We start from the raw sequence: 19,796 nt of genomic DNA on the forward strand, positions 1-19,796 counted from the left end.
CCTAAAAATCCTCATAAACTTGAACCTGATGTAAAATATTACTATAACCTTAAAGAACATATTCATTTGTCAGATAATTTGCTTTTCTTTGATAAAAAAATTATTATTCCTGCTCAACTGAGAAAAGAAATGCTGTGTCTAATACATGCTGCACATTTTGGTATACAAAAATCAAAACTAAGGGCTAGGGAAATAATGTACTGGCCAAAAATGTCAAAAGACATTGAATTTTATATTGAAAACTGTGAACCATGTCAGTTGAACAAACCTTTAAATCAAAAAGAAACGCTGATTAATCACAAGCAACCTGAAAGGCCATGGCAGTTTTTATTCTCAGATTTTTTAGAATTTAAGTCAAAAAGTTATCTTTTAATTGTTGATTTGTACTCTCACTGGATAGAGTTATTTCCTGTGAATGACAAAACTGCTAATACAGTTATAAGGTGTTGCAAAGAAACTTTTTCAAAATTTGGTATCCCAGATATATTTTTTGCAGATAATGTTCCTTTTAATAGTTTTTGTATGAAACAATTTGCTCGGGAATGGAATTTTGAATTAGAGTTCTCAAGTCCTGATCACCACCAATCAAACGGTTTTGCAGAAAAATATGTTCAGATATGTAAAAATATGCTAAAAAAAATTAGTAACGTAAACGAGCTGCAAAAATGTTTGATGGAATACAGAAATACGCCTCTTACAGGTATAGGTTTCGCTCCCTCTCAATTATTGTTGAACCGTATTGTCAAAACAAAACTGCCGATTTCTTCTGAAAATTTAAAATCTAATATTGTTGATCCACAAGTAGTTTCAGAAAAATTAAAAGCAAATTCACAAAAAATGAAAGATCACTATGATAAAACAGCTAAAAACTTACCTACTCTTCAGAAAGGCGATAATGTGTTATTCCGGAAGAATAATTCATGGCAAAAAGGTAAAGTAGTTGATAGGTATAATGAGAGGTCATATTTGTTAGTTGATACAAAAGGCCAACAATTCAGAAGAAATCGAAAGTTATTAAATAAAACCAACCTGCCAGTTACAGTTTCTGAGTCTTATTTTTCAAATTTATTATATGATGATGCTCCTAGTTCTAGTTTGATGTGCCATGTTGAAAATAATGAGACTGTAAATATGTCATCTGAGATGGAATCTGCTGATGAATTAGAAAACACAGTCATAGAAACACAAAATACCTCAACTGAAACAGCACAGAATGAGGACTCCAAAGATAATGCTAATTGCTGTGACAATCCTGTTGGTAATAATGAGGAACAGCCGTCCATCTCAGGTAACATACATCAAGTAACTGAGAGTAACATAGAGCTGGTGTTTGAGAGTGACTCAGAAACTGATAAAAATAGTGAAATAAACGAATACCCTTCCGACAGACGTAAAACTAAAAAACCAAATTATCTTAAGGACTTTTTCTTGTATTAATGTTTTTGTTAAAAAAAAAAAAAAAAAAAAAAAAAAAAAAAAAAAAAAAAAAAAAAAAAAAAAGCGTGTTGTATATTTAAGAATTAAGTTTTATGTTTAGAGTAGAATCTAAGTTTTATTTTAGACATTACTGTTTGTGTTAGTCTGTATGCAGCTTAAGATCATGAACTTTAGTGTGTAGACAGCTTAAGCTGACAGCTGACAGAGAACAATGATGGCCGCTAGTTAGAGCCGGTAATGTAAGTTTATGTTTTAATAAAAAGAAAATAAAGTTCTCCAGAATAGTTATTTTTATAATATCCACCACCAACGAAATAAAACAAGAGATGCGTGGACATGAATCAGGACATGTACTTATGTTTTGTAGACTTTGATAAGGTTCGATATAAAAAGCATGTAGATATATTAAAAAGCAAAAATATTGACAGTCGTGATATGAAAATTATATCTAATTTATATTGGAATCAAACTGCCAAGGTAAGAGTTGACAACCAGTACACCCAAAATATCAAAATACAGAGAGGAGTCCGCCAGGGTTGCGTGCTGCCCCCACTACTTTTCAATGTCTACAGTGAAGAGGTATTTCAAAAAGCGCTCTCAGACTTAATAGAAGGTATATCTATCAATGGAGAAGTTTTGAATAACTTACGTTTTGCAGACGATACAGTAATAATGACGGATAACAACAATGATTTACAGAACCTAATGCAACGCCTTAATGAACGCTGTCATGAGTACGGACTGAAGATAAATTTAAAGAAAACTAAATGCATGATCATGACTAAATCTGCACATGCAAATATCCAATTGACTATTGAAGATACTGCAATTGAGAGTGTTAATAACTATAAATACTTAGGAACATGGATAACATCAGATGTAGACCAAACCAAAGAAATTAAGACACGCATTGAATTAGCACGTGCGTCATTCATTAAACTTAAAAAGTTTCTTTGTTGTCGGGATATAAGGTTAGAACTACGCCCGAGAATGCTTCAATGTTACGTGTTCTCTACTCTTATTTATGGCTTGGAAGCGTGGACACTAAAACAAGTACATCTGAATAAGTTGGCCGCCTTTGAATTTGGGTGTTACAAAAGAATCCTACGAATATCATGGATTCAAAGAATGTCAAACGTGGAAGTAACTAGAAGGATAGGAAATAATATTAACTATCAAAAGACGAAAACTTGGGACATGTGATGAGAGGGCAAAAATACGCATTATTACAACTTATTATGCAAGGCAAAATCCGAGAAAAGCGAAATGTGGGAAGACGAAGAATATCCTGGCTTAAGAACTTAAGGGGATGGTTTGAATGCAGTAGTGCAGAACTTTTTAGAGCGGCAGTCAACAAAGTCCGCATAGCCATGATGATTTCCAACCTTCGATAGAAGATGGAACTTAAAGAAGAAGAATATTCACTTCTTACAAATACTCTTGTAAATCGTTTGCCAAGAACTGCAAATAATTATCACCATTTAAATTGTTGGGAAGAAATAATGGGCCTATTAGATTGTTATCCACAATTCCTGCCCAAACATTAACTTTGAAAGTCCTTTGGTGATGAGTCGTTTTTTTGGCGTGAGGATTTTCGTCGGTCCAAATGTGCTCGTTATGATGGTTTGTTATTCCATTTCTACTGAAAGTAGCCTCGTCGATAAACAAAATATTTCTAATAAAGTTAACATTTCGAGTGTTTTCCAATAACAACCAATCGCAAAATCCAATCCTTTTAGGATAATCTTCAACCAATAACTCTTGAACCGTTGTTAAGTGATAGGGTTTAAGCAGCTGATCCTTGAAACGCCTCCAAACCCTTACGTGAGGAACATTTAGTTGAGCAGCTATTACCTTTGTACTTGTTCCAGGGACTTCTTCAACGATTTCTAAAATGTCTTCATCAGTTGCATCCATTATTGGACGACCACTATTGCCAGCAACTTGCGGTTGGAGTGTACCTGTTTCCCGTAAACGACGATCAATGGTCAGAAATAATCTTCGATTGGGGTATTTTACTACAGGCTGCTGCACTATTTCCTTGACATTCACCTACAATATTATAGTTTATTGAAATCATAATTTAATCTGATCCAACTTACCCAAAGTTAAATGCATATCTGCCATTTCCTGAAATGCCTAGGCCATTGTAATATCAAAATTTTTAATATTAATCTTATTCATACAATAAATGATAGCTTCAAATTATTGACTATTATTATTGATGGAACTGTTTGTAATCATTGTATCCGTAGAAACTAATTGTAATTTTATTGCCAACTAGGAAAGACTAAAAGCATGTCGAAAAAGTTTTTTGTCGAAATGCTTAATTAAATCTTGGTCGCCGGTCATCTTTGATCTCATATTGAAGGGTTCGGGCTTCTTCTGTTTCATTTGAGCCAGCATAAGGTGCAAGACGACTTATGTGAACTACTTTTGGTTTACCTTTCAGCAACTTCTTAATTCGGTATATTACGTCATTTATTCTCTTTTTAATTTCATACGGACCTTCCCATTGTATTTGCAGTTTAGGAGACAAGCCACGACGACGTTGTGGATTATAAAGCCAAACAAGATCACCTACTTCATAGCTTTCATTCTTGCATCGAGAATCATATTGATGTTTCATTCTGTCACTGGCTAACTGGATGTGTTGTCGGGCAAGTTCATGAATGCTGCTCATTCTTAACTTCAGGCGCTCGACATAATCTTCGCTTGCAACATGTTCTTCGGAAGGTCTGCAGCCAAACTCTAGGTCGCAGGGCAAACGAACTTCACGACCTAACATCAGGCAGGTTGGAGTCTAGCCTGTAGTTTCATTCACGGCCGAGCGGTAGGCCATTAGGAATAAATGAATGTGCTGGTCCCAATCTCTTTGATGTTCTGATACAACTTTGGACAGGTGTTTACCCATCGTTCGGTTCATTCTCTCGACCATTCCATCTGATTGAGGATGCATAGGTGTCGTTCTGGTCTTATTGACACCAATCAATTTACAAACGTTTTGGAAAAGGGTTGACTCGAAGTTTGGCCCTTGGTCGGAGTGGATCTCCTAGGGAATACCAAATCGGCTAAAGAATTCTTTAACAAGTACCTTTGCAACGGTAGCAGCTTCTTGATTTGCTATCGCATAAGCCTCAGTCCAATTTCGTAAAATAATCCATGGCTACCAGGATATATTTATTTCCATCATTTGTCTCTGGAAGTGGACCTGCAATGTCGATTGCTACTCTGTCCATAGGACTACCAACATTGTACTGTTTCATGGGTGCCCTCTTTTTACCAACTGGACCATTACTGGTTGCACACAGTTCACATTTCCGGCACCATCTTCTTACATCATCTTTACAGTTCACCCAATAGAACCGTTCTCGAACGTTTTGCAAAGTCTTCGTAATACCAAAGTGTCCACCTGATGCACCGTCATGTAACTGACACTTTACTTTTAGGTACAATCAACTGAAGCTTAGATTCTGTACCATCATCGTTCTCAAAGGTTCTATACAGAAGATCATCTTTTAGCACTAGGCAATTTCATTGACTCTAGTAACACTTGACTTCGGGACTACATGCACTAATATCTTGCCAAAAAGGTCTTTCACTTCGACTCATCCAATCCAATATTGGGCGTCTTGTAGCTGTTGAGGCTGCCATTGATCATTAATGACGGTGGTTCGTCTCACGGAACAAAGTCGTTTCTCTTATTTAAGACAGTGATTACAATTTGCACTGCATGGCCCGTCTTGACTGAGCATCAGCATTTGAATGACTTTTTCCAGCCCAGTGTTCGATCTGTTCTAGCTCTCTCACTGTTGTATTATTTTCTTGCAATTCAACATCTGGGTTCGCGTCTCTTCGGCATCGTGTTACGAACTACTTTTCGTACCATTTCTTCCAGACGTTCATCGTTTGGTTCGTCGCCTTCTTCAATGGTTCTTACTCAATGGCTCTGTGAAGTTTGACTAGCTGTTTCATGTTCCAAGGCAATAGCGAGGGCTTCTTCTAGAACTTTCGGTCTTGCTAGTTATTCATTGTCTTTTAACCCATTGACCAAGATATCCACAGCAATTTCTTCCAAAATGTTGTCTGACGCCTTTGGATAAGCTAACCGCACTATACGAGCAACATCTGCTTCAAACTCTTGCAAATTTTCACTTGCTCGTTGAATTCTACTTCTTAGTTTTGCTTTGTAGACTTGTTGTAGATAGGCATCTCCGTAACGTTTGTCTAGTCGAGTGATCAAAGTCTGGTAACATTTTTCTTAACCCTTAGGAATCGATCTTAAAATATCCGCAGCATCGCCTCGTAAACCAGCAGTCAAGAAAACAGCCTTTTCTTGTTCTGTCCAATGATTGCTGTCGCAATAGCTTCAAATTGGACCAAGAAGACTTCTCATCAAATGGTGGCAATTTGAATCTCATATGATGTGTCTTTTCGTCTCTCGCTGATTTTTCTTTTACTACAGGATCTAAAACTACTGCATTAACTGGTGGTAGCACTTTCGTATTAGTTATCATGTTCTCTAACTGTTTGATCTTCTCTTCTATCTTATCGAATGTTCTAGAAACTTCTTCAAATTTCTCATTGTTCTGACTACATACTTCGTCGAATCTTCTAGAAACATTTTCGAATTTCTCGTCGTTTTGTCTAGCTGCTTCTTTAATAATTTGAGACGTTTCATCGAATCTTTCATCATTTTTTCTTAGAAGTTTCCTCAATCATTTGAGAAACATTTTCGATTTTCTTGTCGTTTTTTCTAGAAGTTCCTTCGATCTTCGTTAAAACTGCTTCTTCTGCTATTTGAAAATGGAATGTATCTGGGTCATCCCCATTCTTGTTGAGAAGATCCTTTTGTCGTTCTTGAAGGATCTTCTTGGACGCGCTGCAATCTTCATCCCGTTCTTTTAATTGTTCGCGTAACTGTTTTACTGATAGTTCTGCAAGCCCCATCTTTGGTCAGGCACACACGTACTTTTTAAATGTTCTTTTTTATAAAGATCACTACCGAACTACGCGGATGTTTCCGATGAACAATACTTTTCAAAAGTCACTGCTGAATTTATTTTTAAATAAATCAATTATCTCACACAGTGACACCAACTGTAGCGTGTTTAAAATAAAGAGAACGGTTCTAATTTATATAAATATATTTATTTATAAGTTTAAAGTACGATAATATCTTATCAACTAAACTTAACTCATAACAGCGCTGCGTATATATACCAAAAGTATTATTTAAGAATCATCTGGAGTAGTCCATCTCTATTCTCCTAGTCGGAAGCGCCTCGAAGACAGGCGCCATCGATGGTATATTCTAGATTCATCCTTCTGAGAATTATGACACACCACGCATCGGAGTGGGCTATTTCGTTACAATATACAAAAATTATTATGGGTTCATTTGTACCCAAAAGTACTTAACAAATCTCAAAAACTAGCCCATATGAAACATAAGAAAGCAATTTGGCGTTTTGCAGCTACTACTGGACTAGATGTACCGCTTGAAGGTCTCCCCCGTTTTCCGTTATTGAAAGAGTAGACTTTTATGAGCGCTTCTTCAATAATTTTCATCCCAAAGTATAGAAGGTCCATATCTTTTGTGTAATTCCTAAAGTATGCATGTCTCGTTTATACTCTAACCAAGAGTATGTTAGGGCCATGTCAACTGCATGGAAGATTAGTGAAATGGTCCACTTTCTGCAACTAGTTTTTATTCTGTAAAACGCATAGCTGTTTTATCTATGCCACCCATGGACTTATTATACTTTTTTATAACTTCGGGTCTACTTACGTCAATGGAACATTTTGTTTTTTTATTCCGTTTAACATCTTCTGTATCAACACCAACGAAGTTGGATACCATTATTGGCTTGTTATCTAACCATCTGGTTACTACAATTTCTGGTTGCAGTACCAGCAACAAGTATTGATTTTTGGTTAATTTGAGTACAATGCATGCTTATTAGTTTCACGTACTTACTTTTGATAATTGCAATACGATAGCTGCACCCTGTCCATATTTCTAATTAGAAGAATGTATAGGTCGTGGCATATTATCGTGCATATTGCGTTTTCAGCACATAGCGCTTAGTTTCCGAAAAATATAATTTAAATGGTTTTAAATATGAACAACGCACACTGTCCGGAACATTGCGTTTCAGACACTTAACGTTTCCGTTCAGTATATTTGAAAACAATATTTTACTGATGCCGACAGCTACGTAATGAGTCGTAACCGGTTGGTAAGGATAATGTGAATTAGATGTCCGTCGTTTTCCTCCCGTTGTTTATTTAGGTATTTTTTTGATTTTGATACAGAGTATTTAAAAAAATAATTTTCGAGGCTGTTTTGTCATTTATGCAAGTGTTTTTATTGCTTTGTGACAATTAATCACGGAAGTGATAAACAATTAGGACTTTTGTACAGAAGTGATACCTCTTCTTTTAAAAATACTTTTTGGTTTGATATGTATGGCTTCGTTAAATGTAGTATTTTGTTTTTTAACTGAAGGTGAAATTAAATTTAAAACATATTTAAACTGAATCCTATTCATTCTAAAATATCCATAATACTTTTCATCGTCATTAATTAATTCTCTGTATAAAGTCCAGTATTCACATTCCTTCTTCATTTTTCTTAGCATTGGATGTACTTCAAACCTTCTTTTTAACACAGTTTTCCATTCTTCATCGTTAAGTAGAAGAGCAATTGCACATAATTTTTGTCGAGAAAAGCGAGATCATATCTTCACCGAACCAAACTGAAACGTTCTATGTATGAAAATGTGAACGCGCAGCCCAATTGCTGGAGTGGAAACGCTACGTGCCGGAAACTATACGTGCACGATAATATGCCGCGACCTTAAGACTGATTCAAAGACTAGTCGAACTTTTCAGTTTGTCGTCGGTTTGAATGGGTTCCGGAAAACTGGATATTCCTTAGAACAGTTTTTATTAGATATCTGGGTTATTTTATTAGGTAATTGTCGTGTTACATATTGAAAATTCTGTAACCATTCTACATATTTTTTCAGAGTAATGAAGTTATCATTGTTTTCGCCCTGTTCATCATTTTTTGTTTATTAGTGGTCTATGGTGCAAGTGATTGTATTGGGATCAGCAAAAAATGTTACTAAATGATACCTACCTGTCATAGCCAATAGACCCCTTTGAAAAAAGACGACCATGCATACCTTCCATACTTGTGGTATGATGCTCATGGTTATATCATAATATTTATGTCTGAGTATTTAAGCAGAGAACACATCTAAGCGTCCACGATATAGCGATCACGGTTTCGGTAAAAAGCGAACATATCGGACCGATAGCGACCTGCGATTTCAAATACAGTTGGAAATATAGTTTATAAAATGTGCGATTTACAAGAAGAAGAAGCATTACAAAAATTTAATAAAAGGTACGTATGCGTAGGCGTTCTATGTTTTCCATTTACAAATTCAGATTATTTTGCAGAAATAGAATAGATGTTTGGATACATGACATGACATTAACCTGAGGCGCAAGCAACACTGAGAGATTCATAAATTGTACCCAGAACTTTATCAAAATTACCAAACAACAAACATATTTTAGTGAACCAGTTGAAGCTACTGAATGATTTTATTTTTAATGCGTACGTTCTTGTAATCTGGATGGGACAGGTCGAATCATATTTTTTACAAGTTTTTCGGTATCCAGTTTTATTTGCATAGGCGCGATAAGCGTAAACAGCTGCGTTCTGAACCCTTAAACTAATTATATCGCCACGGTTAACGTCGACTAACTCGACGGTCAGAACGCTGCACAAATTCCTTTGATCGCCATCAAGTCGCAACCAGTATGTGATGTTTGTTTGTTTAAAAAAAAAATTTTTATAAAAGGTATAAGTATATTAAAACACCTATCGGACTACATGACAGAACGTTTTTGTAATTAATATTCTATAATCAGTGTTATCTGGATGAAAACGTTCCGAACAGTCCGAAAACGTTTTGTGATGTAGCCCGATAGGCTGTTTTAATATATCTATACCTTTTATAAAGCAATTTTTAAATATATTTTTTAGTGTGGTACACAGCCAGCTATAGGAACTTAGTTTCCTTGTGGATTTTGTTTGATTCAGACGAGTCGAATCGTTATCGCTTACAATACATTCAACCATCTTATACCTTTAAACGATCGCCATTAACGGAATTCGTAGAAAACCCCTTCGTTGTAATAAAAGGCACGGGAAACTGCACTGGAGTTCTCCATAATGTTTAACAACTTGCTAAATTTTAGGTATAAAATAAATATATGTGCCGTTGTTCATAGTTTTGCATATTTTGTTAAATTCTTTTTAATAAATAGTATTCTTGCATAATGTTATTTAACATAAATTCCTTTTACCTACTTGTTTAATAATTTTTTTAAACAAATACTACTGCGCTAAGGATAATTTATATACAAAGTACTAAAATATCACTTTTAATTTTTGTTAAAAAATACTTACTTGTAAACTAGAACATTTTGTCAATTTAAATAGTGGTGGTTAGATTGACCATATGTCTGATCGAGTGTACCGTTTTTGAGACGTCTGTGATTACGGGTTAAAGTTAGGGTTCTGGTAAATATATTTAACTTTTTACTTCAAATGAAAATACTTGTACTACAAATAAATAATTAAGGGAAACATTTAAATTTGCTTATGTACGGTTTCCAACCATTTCTAAACTTTTTATCAAACATAATTAAATTACAATCGGCATTCCTATATTATATTTTACCTCTCAAGCACAACAGTGAGAAAGTTTCTGTCATATTGATCTAAACTCAGTATATTTGTAATTCAAACGTGCAGTTTCAAGTGACCCTCATGTCTAGACATAAGTTGGATATTGATTAATTAATTGCAAATGTGCATAAATACTTTACCATGAAAAGAGTCTCATATCAGTTTGGATACTTTACTGGCCAAAATAAGAGAAAGACAAGTTTCTGAAATTAAGAGGACTAGCCTTTGGAAAGTGTTGAGAGATTTAGGATTCAAATTCAAAAAAGAAAATAATAGGTTACTTTCATGCGAAAGGAGTAGTATGGTTCACAAAAGAATTAAATTTTTGAGAGAATATACTAGACTTAAATCTGAAAATGCAACATTCGTATACTTAGATGAGACATGGATATTTACAAAGGGTGGAATTAAAAGAATTTGGCAAGACGAAAGGATAAAATTAATAAAACACACAAATAGCGAAGGCAAAAGACACATCATTCTTCATGTATGAGGGAAAGAAGGCTTTATAGAAAACGCAGATTTGATTTTTTCTTCAAAATCAAAATCTGCTGATTACCATGAAAAAATGAATGCAGCTATATTTGTTAAATGGCTTGAGGAGAAACGGTTACCTAGTCTGAGTGAACCATCAGTTATGGTTTTAGATAATGCACCTTATCATTCGGAGATTTTGAAGAAACAACCAAAACAGTCGTGGAACGTATCGAGCATAAAAAATTGTTTAGTTAAAAATAATATCAATTTTCCGGAATACGCCTTTAAATCAGAGTTACTGGAAATTTCGAAGCGTAAAGAAAAACCAACACTTTATATAGTTGACCAAATTGTATCAATTTATGGACATCAAGTACTATGGTTACCTCCGTATCACTGGTATCACTGCTAGTTTAATCTCATTGAACAGATCTGGGGTATACGTAAAACGTATTATGATAATCACGTTAGATGCAGTGGATACAGTGACGATGCAGTTAGGGAAATGTGGCAAGAAGCTCTTAGAACAGCTGGAACGATGCAGATAGCCTTAAGTGAGGTTGACAGAAAGCCGCAAATGTCAACCATGAAACAAAATATTTCGCATTGGCAGTTCAGGGGCACAGAGTAATAAATCAATCAGATTGCCCACTCTGCTTGTCGAGATAAGTACGTGCATCTCGTTCGCGCAGACGGACTCAGCCATGATTTAAACGGAACCAGTGTGGTTCAGTGAAATATTTATCTGGTGTGCATTAAAAAGTTCAGTGGTAGTATGTGTTAGGGTGTTCACTGTTTGGGATTAGTGTTATATATAAAATATAATATACATTTTTTTTTATGTTAAGACTAAATTAATTTTTAAAGTAGAAAATAGTTGTATTCGAGTATACAACTTTAATAAAAAGTGGAAAATTTTGACAAGGATGTTTAAAAAAAATGTACTGTTCTGTCGTAGCTTGTAACAAATTTCTCAATCCGAGATTGTGTTTCCGTTTAAAATATGGCGATCGCGTGCTCACACTTCAAAGGCGGCATCTGAGAATGGGCATTCTGATTGTTATTTATTCCTTGACCTAATCTATCAAAGGGCAATTGCTAAAAAAAATTCGGTTGAGATTACCGAAAGTACAAGCTGAATATAGCCGCAAATGTCAAAAATATTTCGGTTTGGCAGTGTTGGCATGTTTTTATAATGCATATGTTGTATGCTTCAAATATAAAGAGATAAAGCTTTTAAAAAGTACATTTTGATTATACTATTTTATGAATTCTGTAATTTTTAATGTATATGAAACATTAACGAGTAAATATTTGTCTCCTTCGAGATTAATTGCAAACATTTGTTGTAATCTGGCAACTGCTGATTTGACGATTGCCAAATCAATCCGCTAATCTATCAAAGGTTAATTGCTAAAAAAAATTTCTAATAATTAACTGCAATTAATCTACAAAGAAACAAATATTTACTCATTGTTTTATATAAATCAAAAATTGCAGAATTCATAACAAAATGTACTTTTCTAAAGCTTTATCTTTTTATATTTGAAGCCTACAGCATCTACTGTATAAAAACATGCCAACACTGCTATACCGAAATTTGTTGTTCCATGTTTGACATTTGCGGTTGTTATCAGCTTGTACTTTCGGTAAACTCAACCAAAAATTCTAATAATTAACTGCAATAATTAATCTCCAAAGAAACAAATATTTACTCGTTCTTGTTTTATATAAATTAAAAATTGCAGAATTCATAACATAATATCATCAAAATGTACTTTTCTAAAGCTTTCTCTCTTTATATTTGAAGCATACAACGTATACATTATAAAAACACATCAAGCCAAAAAATGTTTTTCCATTCCATGCCACAGAACAGCAAACAATTGTTTTTTATTCTGTCAATTCAAACAAATCTATTGGTGTAGAGGTATGACATTTGACACTATCAACCTCTCTTACTAACATCCAGCCAGGGTATGAGGATATATCATTGGTTTTATTGGTGAAATCAGCTGAAGTTTCATATTGTACTGCGCTCACGCGAAGAGAACCTTACGAGAACTCCATTATTAGATTTTACAATTTGACAATTTCTGAAGTGACAAAAATTAGTGGACAAATGATCTGTTTGTTAGTGAAATAGAATATAAAATTACAGTTACAAAATATTATCTTATGAAAAAATTAACAGTAAGTCGTCTTTCACATGTCATTAATTCTGTAATTTCTAAAATTATAAAGCATATCATAGGAAACAAGTTTCTCCATTTCTTGGCACTTTACCAAAGTGTATTTTTTAGATCACAGAAGCTTTGTAGTTGATTGAAACTGTTGAGCTGTAGGTACTGTAGTTTAGTGTTTGTACTTCATCAACCCTTGACTATATACCTTAAAGTCTCTTGTGATAGTTAAAGAAAAAAATAAAAATACGGAAGATTTACATGAGATCTAACCTTGTCCTTGTCAGACTGAATAAGAAGGTAATTGCGTTTCTCTTTGTGTTTAATAATAACGTGTCATTTATTTTCATACTGTTTCAAAATTGTACTTGTCATGCTACACTATTTTTGTTTTTATAATTCGGGAGAAAGTTTTCCTGGGCAGTATTTCACTTTCTCTTCCTCTTAATGTTACCCAATAGTGATATAGTTACAGTATTTTCCTAAACACTGGAACATGACTATGATAAGGGAAATCTGTTAAAATTTCACAGTTTTATTTTCATTTATTTTTAGTTGGTGATTAAAGGCATAATAGCTTGGTGTCAATTTGATATTAGCATTAATATAAATAGATAACAATTAAAAAATAGAGGTTTTAATATTATGATCAACAAACAATTAGGCACATATCAGCTTAACTATATATGGTATATAATAATCTGTTTGAAGGCTGATATTTGCCACTGAATAAATTTATCAAAGTAATGCTACAGTGTGAATAAGAAATTGAAAATGATAATCACATTTATTTGAATATTTGATGCAGTGGATCCTTAGAGATGAATAAAGTTAATAACAATATGTTTACAAAACTAAAAAAATGATTGCAGCTTTTACTGGTGAAGAGATTATCGATTTCCTTTTTTTGGTTTATTGTTTATTTGAATTAAGCAGCTAATAAGTAAATAAGTTAACACCTTTGCTGCGATTACGAAAAATTCAATTATTATGTTGTATGCTTACCAGTTGTAATTGGCTGGTACTGTAGAATTCTGTATTTAGATACACCAGTCGCAATAGACTGGTAGTTCTTAAGAAATGTGAATGCGATCTATCTGTAAATTTTTAAAAATTTATGTGTAGTAATAGTTGTACATACAAGGGATATACAAACTTGCTGGAAACTATATCAGTACCAGGCTATTCCTTTTGGTAAAGCAAAAATTAAAATTTTTAAGAAGTGCATATAATATTTTCAAATAAAATAAAACCAAAACTTTTATTGAAAAGAAAATACAGTAGACTCCCTCTATAACGAGAACTGAAATGGCAGACTAATTACCTCGTTATAAACGGATCTCGTTATATCCAACAACAATAATACTGTGCATACATATGAATATGTAGTTTGCTAAAACATTAACTTTCTATAGTGAAGCCATTCGGAGCAATATAAGATGCTAATAAATATTGTTTGAATGGCGTTTTTAAAACAAAGTTGTTTACTTTTATTGTCAATGAAATGCATTAAAACAAAAAAGAGTTGTTTACTTTTATTGTCAATGATATACGTTAAAACAAAAAATCTGTATTCTGTAAATATGTATAAAGCATATTTTCAAGAATTACATAAACTACTGCTTCTGCTATTGCAAGAAGTTATTTTGTCATTTTTGACTGCTTTAAATTGTCCAGTATTCTATCTATCATATTTTCTAAAGATGTGAAACAGTTTTACGCTTCCTCATTTGCGTTTCGTCCTCGGATAAAGTTTCTGACAACCTTTAAAACACTTTTCACATCTTGTCTATTAGGACCCATATTATTAGGTGTGAATAATCAACCTCCTACAATGACACTTGTGAATCATAAATTGTACATTTCCGACTAAGAATCATAAATTGTAAGAAGTTTATTGCGGGCGGCCTGCAGTTAAAAAGGGTATTTATTTATAGCTACGCCCGGGCCAAAACGTAAAAAACATGTTTTTCAATCTTATTTTCTCTCGTTATAAGCAAATTTACCTTGCTATAAAGGGCTATAGTTCAATAGAAATTTCACGGGACATCGGGAAATTTTCATTTTATTTTTTTTTTTGGTTATTGTGTGCTGGTGTGTAAAGTCCAGAATGAAACACTTTGATCTGTTTTTTGATATTTAAAGGCTAAGTTTATGGACTACCTTGTAATAGATATAGTGGAAATTATATTTTTTTCAAGTCATAAGGTCCAGATGACTAGAAATATTTTAAGTTGGGTGTATACAGGAAGTTAAGTACTGTGTAGTTTAGAGACTCCAAAGCAAGATTCAGTGTGATTAGCTGTTTAAATGTTTTAGATAATTTGATGTTGCCATCAGTTAGAGAAATCTTCCACAACAATACTTTTATTTCCATTATGACAATTGATCAATACACATCACTCACTGTGTACATGGTTACCTTGTTAAAAGTAATTTTGAAAGGGTCATGGGTCTCAGAAGTTCAGATATGAATCTGACCAAGAATGTGTGGGGACTTACAAAATGTAAAATTAATTTTAACTCCCCAAAAAACAAAGAACATGTTTATTTTTATGTGAACCGATTTTTATAATTAAAATGTCATATATATATATATATATATATATATATATATATATATATATATAAACAACACAGTTTATTAGGGTTGCAGTCAGAAAATTGGCCGGGATGTTAATGAAACACTCTTTTGACTTTTTGTCTAGCTTTTGGAATGGTTTTATTCCTTTTTCAAGACACTGTAATAAGAAATATATGTAAATATTTATAAAATATCACAATTCTTCAGTGCAAAGTGTAATTTATGTACAGGTAAATATTTATTTTATTTTTGATGTTTTTCCAGTAAGTAACAATAAATGTTGCTCAGTTTATCTATGTCAGACTTTTTATTGATGCAAGATGTACTAGATTTTATAGAACCCATTTCGAAGAAAACATGTTTTGAATGGTTCTTTTCCTTTGTCAAAATACAGCTCAATCTCATATCGCTACAATGTGAGATCACCCTACTGTAAAAATTACGAGATGATTCTCCTATGTATATTTTGTTACAATTGTTACATGGTATAGAATAAACAACATTCGATGACTCCTGTATTGTGAAAGGATCTTTTGTTTTTGTGTATAACTTCAATACCGTTTTCACACTTTTGGTTGTAATTTTTAAACCACTAACATTTTTGAAGATGTTCTTTAGCTTCGGTGTCAGAACTGAAATGTAGGGTAGGCAACCATAAGTTATTTTAGATGGTATCACTGATGTGTTGTGTGTCAATGTCAATTGTCAGACCTCATTGTTATGAAAATTTTGGTTGTCAGAAAATTGCGAAGGAAAAGGAGAACCGAAAATGAGTTTATTTAACAGCCCCATAGAGTGATGTTATGAGCCTGATGTAGAGCCCCAGATATTTCTCGTTGTCTATTTATGATATTCCACATGGTTTTGGAGGATTTTGTGAAGTCAAGATTACTCTGCCATTAGAATTAATTTTTGCCTTTTTTATTTCATTTTTATACAGTTTTTTAAAATCATTTAGTGTTTGTAAGTTGTTGTCAATTTTATGTTATCTGTAGTACTCACTTAAAAAATTGACATGTTCTCTCATTGCTCTTAGTTTGTTTGAGAACCATGTAATTTGACCGGCTTGGTCTGACCTTACTTGATGCTAACATGATTCAAGAAGACACCTAATTCAAGAAAGAAGCATAAAGAAATATCTTCAGTAATCCAGAGTCTTCAGATTACTAAAGGTCTAAATCCCAAATCAGAACCTTGATCAAGAATAGAGCAATCAAGAGCAGCCTTTTTGAAAATGAGGAAATTTCTGAGTAGCCAAAGTCTTAATCGACCAATCCCATATCATATGGTAAAATGTTACATCCACTCTATTCATCTTTATGGTGCCGAAGCTTAAACTGTTAGTGTTGACTTAATGAGAACGCTGGAAGCTTTTGAGATGTGACTTTTTAGAAGAATTTTGAAAACACCATGGACCAATCATATTATGAATGAATAGGAAGATAGAGAGAACTTTTGGTCACCATTAAAAGGAGAAAGACACCATATTTGGAGTACATACTTAGAAATGAGAAGTACGAGCTGCTGCTGATTATGAAGGGTACAATCGAAGAGGAAAAAAGGATTCTGGTAGACGACAAATATCCTGGCCGAAAAACATTCGCGACTGGACCGGTTAAACATTCAGATGCTTTTAAGAAAAGCAGAAGATAACGACGAATTTGCAATGGTTATAGCCAACCTTCATTAGTGGAGTCGGCACTCGAAGAAGACAAAGAAACATTACACAAAAGGAACAATTTAATTCAAAACTTGTGCTTTCTAGAGGGTCTAAATTATCATTTTTCCTTATACATCACTACATTATCATCAATGCGGAGATTCCTAATTGGAGATAGGGAACCATCACAGATTCCCTGGAATAGATCACTTTCGAAGTTCCTTCCTTGGTTACTATGGATCTCCCAAAGGCACTCCAAAGGAGCTGATATACTTTTTTTAGTTTTTTTATTGACTTATCGTAACCTTTTTTTTTCTGTAAGGTCAGTTAGTCGTAGCACAGGTATTATATTTCTTACACAAGTCCTTTACATCGTTAGAACTATCCATCCAATAAAACCGATCTCGAATTCTCTGAAGGGTTTTCTTTACACCAAAATGACCTCCTGACCAACTGTTGTGTAACTGACGAAGTACTTCCGCTATTCTACTCTTTGGAATCACCAACTGTGTTCTCCTCTCTGAACCATCATCGTTTTCCAGTACTCATTTAAGCAAGCTGTCTTCCATGATAACGGAGTCCCACTGGACCCAATATGTCTTAACTACTGAACATAGGCTGGATATTTCTTGCCAAGATGGTCGAAGGTTTTCTTTTTTCCCTTTCTCTTTTTCTCTCTGATCCTAGTAGGCGTCCACTCGTTGTTGACCATCGTTGTTCTTAGCACTGCTGCTTCCTTGGATTCTGTTTTCTAATGACTTTGGGAACATCACTAGAAACTTTGGCTACATCGGAAGAAACTTTCGAACAAAAGCACCGCAGAATTCCTGTCTTCAAATACATAAGTTTCCGGATCAAAGTCTTCTTCTTTCAATGCGTCCTTTGTCGTTGGATTAGTTGAGAAGTTTCCTGTCAATAGTACCGCTGGCGACGGTAATGTTTACTTGGTGTGTGAAATAGACAGCTAACGTAACAATTCTCAAGAACTATCTAATACAATAACATTAAACTAGAAAGATAACAGACAGTACCACTAATATAATTTTAAATAGGTGCACAGCTACAAAAAAGTGTTTAAAATTTTCCACAGAAACGTGACACAAGATTCAACTCTTAACCTCGTTGGTTGTCGTATTTGTGCAAATATTCCTGGTGTATTTCTTGTTTAGTTATATAAAAGTGGTTTCACTTAAATTGAGCAGAAATGTAGCTTTGGTCATACTGAAAAGTTCTCATTGCCCCCAAAACTCAGAAATCAATTTTTTCTGAGTTATAGAGATTTAAATTGTAGGTTTTTAGTCCATTTTTTTTAAATTGTGCAATTTTTTAAAATCGTGTAAAAAGTGCTTGAGTCCTCATTTATCTCATTTATCATTGTTACAAAATTACTTTGACGCCTACTTCCGGGAAGAATGTTTTAAGAAAGCAAGAGAAAAAATTATTGATTTATCAGATGTCACTGAGAACACCTTTCAATCGCGAAAGTCTTTTAGTAACTCATACCCATGTGAGGCAAAATTTTCAACTAAGGGTAATATTAAAACTAAATGCCGAATTTGACGTAACAAATTTATTGCAAATAAAGGTGGCCAATATTGATTCAGATGCTAAAAAGCCAAAGAAAATAACACCAAAACATTTTCTACAGGAAACCACCGAGGAAATATTCAATGTAGAATCACTGTGGAACGACTCTATAAGAGAAATATACCAAAGGAGGCTAGCACAGAAAATATAGCTGAAACAAACAGACGACATCGAAGATATAAACGCGAACTGGGAGAAAATTAAAAACATAATTGAAGAAGCAGCAACAGAAGCTCTAGGAAAACGCAAAGTCATACTGAACAAAAGAAACAACAACAATACACCATGGTTCAGAAAAGAAATAAAAGAGAAATGTAAAGAGAAACTAGGGGCCTACACGAAGTACAAAACATCAAATACTTCAGAATCCCGAGACACCTATAGAAGAATACGAAATGAAACAAAGCAGTTGGTAAGAAGAACAAAAAATGAACACTAGGAACAGTTTACAAAAAGGATGGAAAGCAACTTCTACGGTACACAAAAACAAATATGGAGATTTATAAGAAACCAACGGAAAGAAATGGCAGAATTGAAGGAATACAATAACATACCAGCAAACGAATGGGAAAATACCTGACAGAACTGTTTAAAGGAAAGGAAAATAATAATCAACACAATAACGTACCTGAATTAAGACACGAAATAGAAATCAGTTTTCAGGAAGTAGAGATAGCCGTAAACTCACTCAAAAATAGAAAGTCACCAGGACCAGGCGGAATAACCAACGAGCTTCTAAAACACGGAGGAGAAAGTATAACCCTAGAGATGAAAAAACTTAAAACTAATATTGCATTGTGTTATACCAGACGCATGGAGAAACAGCGTAATGATACCAATGTTCAAGACAGGAGACAAAAAAGACCCCAACAATTATAGAGGTATAAATCTACTGAACACCGCACTTAAGCCTACCACAAAAGTCCTAACCAACAAAATCAATAAACTAACAACGTTATCAGATGAAAAACAAGGATTCAGATCCAGAAGATCCTGCGTAGACGCCGTATTTGTACTAAGACAAATCACAGAAAAGGCCGTCGAGTACAATAAACCATCATATCTATGTTTTATAGATCTGACAAAGGCATTCGT

The 19,796-nt window shown here is 33.9% G+C and overlaps 1 protein-coding gene across 2 annotated transcripts in view; it reads left to right on the top strand.

The window, feature by feature from the left end:
• The first annotated feature begins 12,669 nt into the window (after positions 1–12,669).
• Ubr1 (Ubr1 ubiquitin ligase) overlaps positions 12,670–19,796 on the top strand; it is a 102,105-nt gene continuing 94,978 nt past the window's right edge. Inside the window, exons 1-2 of one of the 2 annotated variants that reach the window (XM_072530005.1) lie at positions 12,670–12,880; positions 12,991–13,170. The gene's annotated coding sequence lies outside the window, so the exon portion shown is untranslated. The remainder of the gene's footprint in view (positions 12,881–12,990; positions 13,171–19,796) is intronic. The other variant, XM_072530004.1, reaches the window with a different exon arrangement.

Source organism: Diabrotica undecimpunctata, chromosome 4 (genome assembly GCF_040954645.1).
Source record: "Diabrotica undecimpunctata isolate CICGRU chromosome 4, icDiaUnde3, whole genome shotgun sequence".
In the NCBI taxonomy this organism is placed as follows: Eukaryota; Metazoa; Arthropoda; class Insecta; order Coleoptera; family Chrysomelidae; genus Diabrotica; species Diabrotica undecimpunctata.